Genomic DNA, 9214 nt, shown 5'->3' with positions numbered 1-9214 from the left:
TTTGATGCATGATATAGGCCCTAGGCACTTGTAGGAGTAGTTACTATCAATATTATTGAGTTTGGTTTACTTTTATTTTGAAGTTACTAAAAAATTTCAGAATTTTTCAGAGGAAGAAAAATGCTTAGGAAAATGTTCCAAGGTGGTTCTTCAAGGAAGCAAGGACCCAGGCTTGCAATGCGTGATGCTGACGAAGAGCCACCAAGAGACGCTCCAGTGCGTCCTTGTGAGTGGCCTTCTAAAATTTTTATGGATCGAGTGGGAATAAAAGAAGAATTCAACGCATATTTGCGTAACGCTGATCTCGTGAGCTTCGAGGAAGAGAAGTGCAGTCAGTATCATAATCTCACTAGTTCCTTTGTGAGGAGGTTTAAATTTACAACTTCACGTAATTCTCCAACTGTCCTGTTTGATCTTTATGATAAATCTTATACCATGGACTTAGAGGATTTTACCACTGCTTGCAAACTTCCACAATGGGGCAGTATAAGGGATCCTCGCAAATCTAAATTTAGAGATTTTCTTGCTAATATAACCGTGGGAGAATCTAGAGATATTACACAAGCTACCATAGGGAGCATTCACTTTCCTGCTATACATTATTTTGCTCTCTTCATAGGTAGATGCATAAATGGTAAAGATGAGGCATGTCACATGTGTGTCCCTGACCTCAGTATTCTTAGGAGTGCTGTGATAGGAGACAAATCTTATAATTTGGGAGGCATTGTTGCACGTAGGTTGAATCTTAATAGATTTAATGGAGATTTCTTTGGTGGAATTTATGCAACCCGCATAGCTAATTTTCTTGGTATAGATGTACGCGAAGATGATATTGAATTACCCCTGCCTATCTAGATTTTAATGCTATGGTTCACCACCAGTTTGTCGAGAGGAACGAATCACCTCTCCAGTATCGACTAATCTTTGACAGACGCCGTGCTGTCTGTATTACTCTCCCTGCTCCTGCTTTCTTTGATTATCAGGCAAGAGAAGGATATACTATTACCAGAGAGGAGGCAGATTAGTATGAGAAGAGAGAGGAGGCCGCTCGTCGCCACGCTGCAGCTTAGTAGGCGATAGCTGCTGCATCGCAGTACGACCCCAACTACTATTATGGATATCCGCCAGGCCAGCCGTGGCCATAGACCAACTTAGGCCAAAATCCTAAGCTTGGGGGTGTATGTATTTCCCACCGACATTAAATTTATGTTCACACACTCATTGCTAGATGTCGGTGCTCATACTTTTTCATTGTATCATCCATGCTAGTTTATTTTTCCTTTTTATGATTTCTCCTTGTGTGTTTAATAAACCTTAAGAAAAACCAAAAAATTAGTTGTAGCTTTTAATTAGTTTACTTACCATGCTTGTAGTAGTAACTAAAAAGAAAACCCAAAAAGATTTCCTGTTCTTCTTTTGCTTGTTGGGAGCTTTCCTGTGTAAATAGTTTTATTTCTTTTCTTTTCTTTGGGGGTCGATAGGAGAAGACCATAATTAAATTGTTGAAGTGGCTCTTATATGTATTATTGTTGATCTTACAAAAGAGCCCATATTGCCTTGTCTTCTCCTGTTTATTGAGTGCCTACAAATTCTAGCTTACTCCAATGCACGTGCACTATTATTATTATTCACATCGTTCAGTCGTGCAAGTGAAAGGCAATTATGATGTTATATGATGGAATGGTTGAGATGAGAAAAGCTGGTATGAACTCAACCTCTTTTGTTTTTGTAAATATGATTAGTTCATCATTCCTGATTGAGCCTATTATGAATAAACATGTTTGCAATGACAATTAGAGATCATAGTTTCTTGTGCCATGCTTGATTAGCTATGAGTTATAATGGTTTACCTTGCGTGCCAACATGCTATTGAGATAGTTATGATGTGGTATGGTAGGGTGGTATCCTCCTCTGAATGATTTAAGTGACTTGACTTGGCACATGTTCACGCATGTAGTTGAAACAAAATCAACATAGCCTTCACGATATTTATGTTCATGGTGGATTATATCCTACTCATGCTTGCATTCGGTGTTGATTAATTTTAATGCATGTTCATGACTGTTGTCGCTCTCTAGCTGGTCGCTTCCCAGTCTTTTGCTAGCCTTCACCTGTACTAAGCGGGAATACTGCTTGTGCATCCAATCCCTTAAACCCCAAAGTTATTCCATATGAGTCCACTATACCTACCTATATACGGTATCTACCTGCCGTTCCAAGTAAATTTGTATGTGCCAAACTCTAAACCTTCAAATAAATATCATGTTTTGTATGCTCGAATGGCTCATGTATCAACTAGGGCTGTCTGTATCTTCCATGTTAGGTGGGTTTTTCTCAAGAGGAGTGGACTCCGCTCCTCACTCACGAGATAAATGGCCGGTCACCGGGATGCCCAGTCTCATGCTTTATGCAAACTAAATCAAAATAATTGCAAACAAAACTCCCCTGGGACTCTTGTTAGTTGTAGGCACTCGTTGTTTCGAGCAAGCCATGGATTGATGCTTGTGGTGGTAGGGGGAGTATAAACTTTACCATTCTGTTTGGGAACCGCCTATAATGTGTGTAGCATGGAAGATATCGCCATCTCTTGGTTGTTATGTTGACAATGAAAGTATACCCCTCAAAATATTATTCACCTCTGTTTCAAAACCGAGCTCTGGCACCTCTACAAATCCCTACTTCCCTCTGCGAAGGGCCTATCTATTTACTTTTATGCTGAGTCATCATCCTCTTATTAAAAAGCACCAGTTGGAGAGCACCGCTGTCATTTGCATTCATTACTATTAGTTTACATTGAGTATGACTTGACTGGATCTCTTTTACCATGAATTACAATGTCTAGTCAGCCCTTGGTCTTTAAAGGTGCTCTACATTTACGTTTTGCGTTCTCAGAAAGGGCTAGCGAGATACCATCCTGTTATATCATATTATGATTGTTTTGAGAAAGTGTTGTCATCCGAGTTTTATTATTATGGCTCGCTAGTTGATTATGCTATTGATATGAGTAAACTTGAGACCTATGCGCTATTGCAAATGTGGTTAGTTATAATCTTTGCTGAAAACTTGAATGCTGGCTTTACATATTTACCACAACAAGAGCAAACAGAGTCTGTAAAAGTTTTTCTTTATCACTTTCAGTTTGTCAACTAAATTGCTTGAGGACAGGCAAAGGTTTAAGCTTGGGGGAGTTGATACATCTCCAACTTATCTACTTTTCCAAACACTTTTGCCCTTGTTTTGGACTCTAACTTGCATGATTTGAATGGAACTAACCCAGACTGACGCTGTTTTCAGCAGAATTACCATGGTGTTATTTATGTGCAGGAGCAAACATTCTCGGAATGACCTAAAACTTCATGGAGACACTTTTCATAAAATAAGAAAAATACCTGCCAAAGATGAAGGCTAGGGGGGCCACCACCTTGCCACAAGGGTGGGGGGCGCGCCCCCCTACCTCGTGGGCCCCATGTTGCCTCTTCGACTCCAACTCCACCTCCATATATTGAGTTTCGGGGAGAAAAAATCAGAGAGAAGAAATCATCACGTGTTACGATACGGAGCCACCGCCAAGCCCTAAAACCTCTCGGGAGGGCTGATCCAGAGTCCATTCGGGGCTCCGGAGAGGGGAATCCATCGCCATCATCATCACCAACCATCCTCCATCACCAATTTCATGATGCTCACCGCCGTGCGTGAGTAATTCCATCGTAGGCTTGCTGGACGGTGATGGGTTGGATGGGATCTACCATGTAATCGAGTTAGTTTTGTTGGGGTTTGATCCCTAGTGTCCACTATGTTCTGAGATTGATGTTGCTATGACTTTGCTATGCTTAATGCTTGTCACTAGGGCCCGAGTGCCATGATTTCAGATCTGAACCTATTATGTTTTCATCAATATATGAGTGTTCTTGATCCTATCTTGCAAGTCTATAGTCACCTATTATGTGTTATGATCCGTTAGCCCCGAAGTGACAATAATCGGGATACTTACCGGTGATGACCGTAGTTTGAGGAGTTCATGTATTCACTATGTGTTAATTCTTTGTTCCGGTTCTCTATTAAAAGGAGGCCTTAATATCCCTTAGTTTCTGTAAGGACCCCGCTGCCACGGGAGGGTAGGACAAAAGATGTCATGCAAGTTCTTTTCCATAAGCACGTATGACTATGTTCGGAATACATGCCTACATTATATCAATGAACTGGAGCTAGTTCTGTGTCACCCTAGGTTATGACTGTTACATGATGAACTGCATCCGAAATAATTCTCCATCACCGATCCATGGCCTACGAGCTTTCCATATATTGTTCTTCGCTTATTTACTTTTCCGTTGCTATTGCTATCATCACTACAAAATACCAAAAACATTGGTTTTACTACTGTTACCTTTTGTTACCGTTATCACCACTATCAGATTACTTTGCTACTAAACACTTTGTTGCAGATAGTAAGTTTCCAGGTGTGGTTGAATTGACAACTCAGCTGCTAATACTTGAGAATATTCTTTGGCTCCCCTTGTGTCGAATCAATAAATTTGGGTTGAATACTCTACCCTCGAAAACTGTGGCATATTACTTTGCTACTAAGCACTTTGCTGCAGATATTAAGTTTCTAGGTGTGGTTGAATTGACAACTCAGCTGCTAATACTTGAGAATATTCTTTGGTTCCCCTTGTGTCGAATCAATAAATCTGGGTTGAATACTCTACCCTCGAAAACTGTTGCGATCCCATATACTTGTGGGTTATCACCCTTTGTACAAAGCTAGGCGCAGACCCTGAGCATAAATAAATGAAGTGCTGGCGCCCTAAGTTATAGCATGCATGCTAGGTCGAGTCTCTTCCTTGGTTAGGGTTGATAGTGCTTAGCGGCGACTAATCCCTAGCCTAGAGGTCGAGTGTGCGTCTGTCTGTTCCTTTTCTGTCCTCCTTTGGTTCGCAGGGCACGTGAGCACTTCTGCTGAGCTACTCGGAAAGAAGGAAATGGACCGGCGCCCCGACCTCGGCAAGCCAGAGTTGCCGGGGGCTGCAAGCACAAGGATCCAACCGCGGCAAGATGAGATTGCCAAGGGCTGCGGATCCAGATAAGTCTTTTATCCTCTGTCATGCATTTCGGAACCGGACTGGGGCATGTGAAACCTCATTTTTATCTCTAGGCTGCCCTGCTCCCCTTTTCCTATACATAGGGATTATTTCCTGGGTCCGGATTTGTCGTAGCCGCGGCGGCAAGGGGGTGGGACGAGGAGCCTAAAGCCCACTTCATCCCTGCCTCTGCCAAGAGCGCGAGAACGGTCGAGTGGAGTGGGGGGACGGCAAGGCCTGTTGCTGGGCGAAAAATGTTTATCTTAAAACAATAACATGGATTCGCTCCTTGTCGTGGGATTTACCCGCGAACAAAAAACCCGACAAGCATCCCTTTTTCATTAAAAACATCCCATACATGTACAGTTCGTGTGAGATGAAAAACATGAGCAAGGGGATTAAAAGTTTTAAATTTAACAAAGGCCCACAGGCTTACAAACTAAAAAAGAGATAAGATGCCCGTAATCCCTTTCTTGTCCCTCTCCTCAGGAGGTAGGTCAAGGAGGCGAAAGGGCAAAAGGGGCGCCTAGGCAAGCTACGAGCAGCAGAAAGCACCAAGAGAACATCTCGGTGGCCACCCACGGGTGGGCCGGTGATGACGGTGCCGGAAAAAGAGCTGGAAGACGAGGTGGCAGGACCGGCAATACGCAATGAAGGCGTCGGTGCCCGCGTACTCCGAGTTGACGGCCTTGCCGCCCACCCTCTTCCTCTTCCGTAGCCTCCCGACACCAGCCGCCCAAGGAGACAGCCCCGCAAGGTTCAAGGAGCTGGCCCTGCCCCCAGCCAGCTTCTGCTAGAGGAGCGGCCAGGTGCAGATGCTGCTGCTGCAGCACCCGCCCAAGCGCGGGGCGTCCGACGCCTAGTCGGACTCGTCCCTGCTGTCCGCCCCGCTGTCCTCCTCGTCGCTCTCGCTCGAGGACGAGATTCCATCGTCAGAATCTCCATCAGAGGAGCTCTCCACGCAGCATTTCAGACGAGTTCCCAAGTCTTCGAAGTCCTTGACGGAGAGCAGGCCGTCCTCCATTAACTTGAAGTAGAGGACGATCCCCGCCGTCAGGCTATTTATGCGGGCGAACGTCTTCCATCCGCGGCGGAGATACATAACTCGAGGAGCCGGGAAGTCGACGTCGACCCATGTGCCCCCGTTCCCGCAGCCCCTCATGTGCAACCTAAGGGTCTGGGGCGGGGCATGCTCCATCACCTGAGCGAACGGAGTAGGGAGACGAAGACGACGACGCGGGGGCCGGCGGAGCCTGATGAAGAACTCGCAAGGCTGGTCTTCAACGTGGCCCTCCATCGGGAAGGGCATCATTGGCAGGGCGAGGCCGGCGCGCCGCCCCGTCCCGTACTCCTCTTCCCCGAGCGCTACGGCCTCTGCCCCGACCTCGCACCCTCCCCCTTTCCCTTGCGGTCGGTTCCACCACCACGGGTTTAGGAGGGGGAGGGACGCGCTGTCGAGCGGCGACCCTCGCCGCCACCGTCGAAGGACCAGGGTTCCCTTTCTCCATGGCGAATGAGAGGAAGGAGCAGCAGCAGAAGGAGATAGAAGATGGAAGAATGCGGGGTGTCGTTTCACCCTTTCTCCTCTTTATGAAGGAACGGAGTTGAGGCTCGGCCGCCCCGCTCGGCCAATCCAGACACCGGAGGCGCGGGGAATCAGGACCGACCCGCCGCCAAACCAGCGGCGGCCCGGTTTCTCGCCTACACCGTTTTCCACCACAAGGACGCGTGGCAGACGTGCAGAACTGAGGGGACGGATGAGGCGACCTCTCCCCACCCCGTGATCGTGGGGAGTGGACGCCTTGAAGACCGCACCCCGACCCCGCTCAGTAAATGAGTTGCGCCTCCACGCCTCCCTCTTTTGACGGGGAAGAGCAAGCCGCCTCTTTACTGTGATGTGACGCATGCGTGTGGAAACCGTCCCACACATGCCGCCCACGTCACGCACACCCCTCCATGCCGCACCACGCGCGTGGGTCGTGGGAGGCGGAGCGCGTGAAGGATCTTACCACGGTAAAAACCGCCCACCTACCCGCGCACCGTTTTCGGCCTGGCCCAACAACGCGTCGCGCTTATGTGTGGCCTAGGCCCGGGGGCTCTTGTCGGTGTACAAAAATAGGGGCGCATCTTTGTACCCCTTTTCTTGTGCACGAGCAGTCAGAGCCGCACCCACGGCCAAACCAAGCAGAACGGGGGAGGTGAGCCAAGGTAAGATCGAAGCCCAAGGCAATCAAAGCAACGCCAAGGCCAAGACCACAAAGAGCAGAGGGACGAAGCAAGTTCCCCCGGAAAGACCCTTGCCGGGTGGCCTCAGCGGCCCCGACAAGACTCTTGCCGGGACAGCTCGCCCCGCACCAACAGAGCGAGCCACCCTTGAGCCCACGGCCCCCAGTGCCATCATCAGCGTGGGGCCAGGACTCGGGAAGGCACCCCTGTGGTGGCATATAGATCTTTGTGAAGTCATATTCAAGATCAGATCAGAAGACGACGATTCTCGGTAAGGTCCTTGCCAAGGAAGGCCACCAGACACCCGGCAAGATCCTTGCCGGGGACGACAACACGCCATGGCAAGACCCTTGCCGGGCCACCCAGCAAAGCCCTCGCCAAAGACGTCGGCAAGGCCACCACCAAGCCCACGTCAACCAAGCTTCCACCGCCGTTCACATGCAGCTGCCAGCCCAACCAGCTGGGCGGGCACCTGCGTGGCAACATGCAGCTCCCAGGCCAACTCATCAAGCGCCTGCGTGGCGGCATGCAGATCTTCGTGAAGGCTCCACCACCGTGCCAACTCAGCTGCCTGCCTGCCTACATGGCACCGCATGCATCCCTGATACGTCTCCAACGTATCTATAATTTTTGATTGCTCCATGCTATATTATCTACTGTTTTGGACTATATTGGGCTTTATTTTCCACTTTTATATTATTTTTGGGACTAACCTATTAACCGGAGGCCCAGCCCAGAATTGCTATTTTTTGCCTATTTCAGTGTTTCGAAGAAACGGAATATCAAACGGAGTCCAAATGGAATAAAACCTTCGGAACGTGATTTTCTCACCGAACGTGATCCAGGAGACTTGGACCCTACTCCAAGGAGTCAAAGAGGCGGTCACGAGGGTGGGGGCGCCCCCCACCTAGGGCGCGCCCCATGCCTCGTGGGTCCCTCGGAGCTCCACCAACGTATTCCTTCCTCCTATATATACCTACGTACCCCCAAACGATCAGAACAGGAGCCAAACACCTAATTCCACCGCCGCAACTTTCTGTATCCACGAGATCCCATCTTGGGGCCTGTTCCGGAGCTCCGCCGGAGAGGGTCGTCATCATGGAGGGCTTCTACATCATCATAGCCTCTCCGATGAAGTGTGAGTAGTTTATCTCAGACCTTCGGGTCCATAGTTAGTAGCTAGATGGCTTCTTCTCTCCTTTTGGATATCAATACTAAGTTCTCCCCCTCTCTTGTGGAGATCTATTCGATGTAATCTTCTTTTTGCGGTGTGTTTGTTGAGACCGATGAATTGTGGGTTTATGATCAAGTCTATCTATGAATAATATTTGAATCTTCTCTGAATTCTTTTATGTATGATTGGTTATCTTTGCAAGTCTCTTCGAATTATCCGTTTGGTTTGGCCAACTAGATTGGTAGTTCTTGCCATGGGAGAAGTGCTTAGCTTTGGGTTCGATCTTGCGGTGTCCTTTCCCAGTGACAGAAGGGGCAGCAAGGCACGTATTGCATCGTTGCCATCGAGGATAACAAGATGGGGTTTATTTCATATTGCATGAATTTATCTCTCTACATCATGTCATCTTGCTTAAAGCGTTACTCTGTTTTTAACTTAATACTCTAGATGCATGCTGGATAGCGGTCGATGAGTGGAGTAATAGTAGTAGATGCAGAATCGTTTCGGTCTACTTGTCACGGACGTGATGCCTATATACATGATCATGCCTAGATATTCTCATAACTATGCTCAATTCTGTCAATTGCTCAACAGTAATTTGTTCACCCACCGTAGAATACTTATGCTCTTGAGAGAAGCCACTAGTGAAACCTATGGCCCCCGGTTCTATTCTCATCATATCAATCTCCATCACTTTGATCTTGTTTTGCTTTTTTACTTTGCCTTTACTTTTTAC

The sequence above is a fragment of the Triticum aestivum genome, chromosome 2A, assembly GCF_018294505.1.
Source record: "Triticum aestivum cultivar Chinese Spring chromosome 2A, IWGSC CS RefSeq v2.1, whole genome shotgun sequence".
NCBI lineage: Eukaryota > Viridiplantae > Streptophyta > Magnoliopsida > Poales > Poaceae > Triticum > Triticum aestivum.
Note: the sequence above shows the minus strand (reverse complement) of the source record.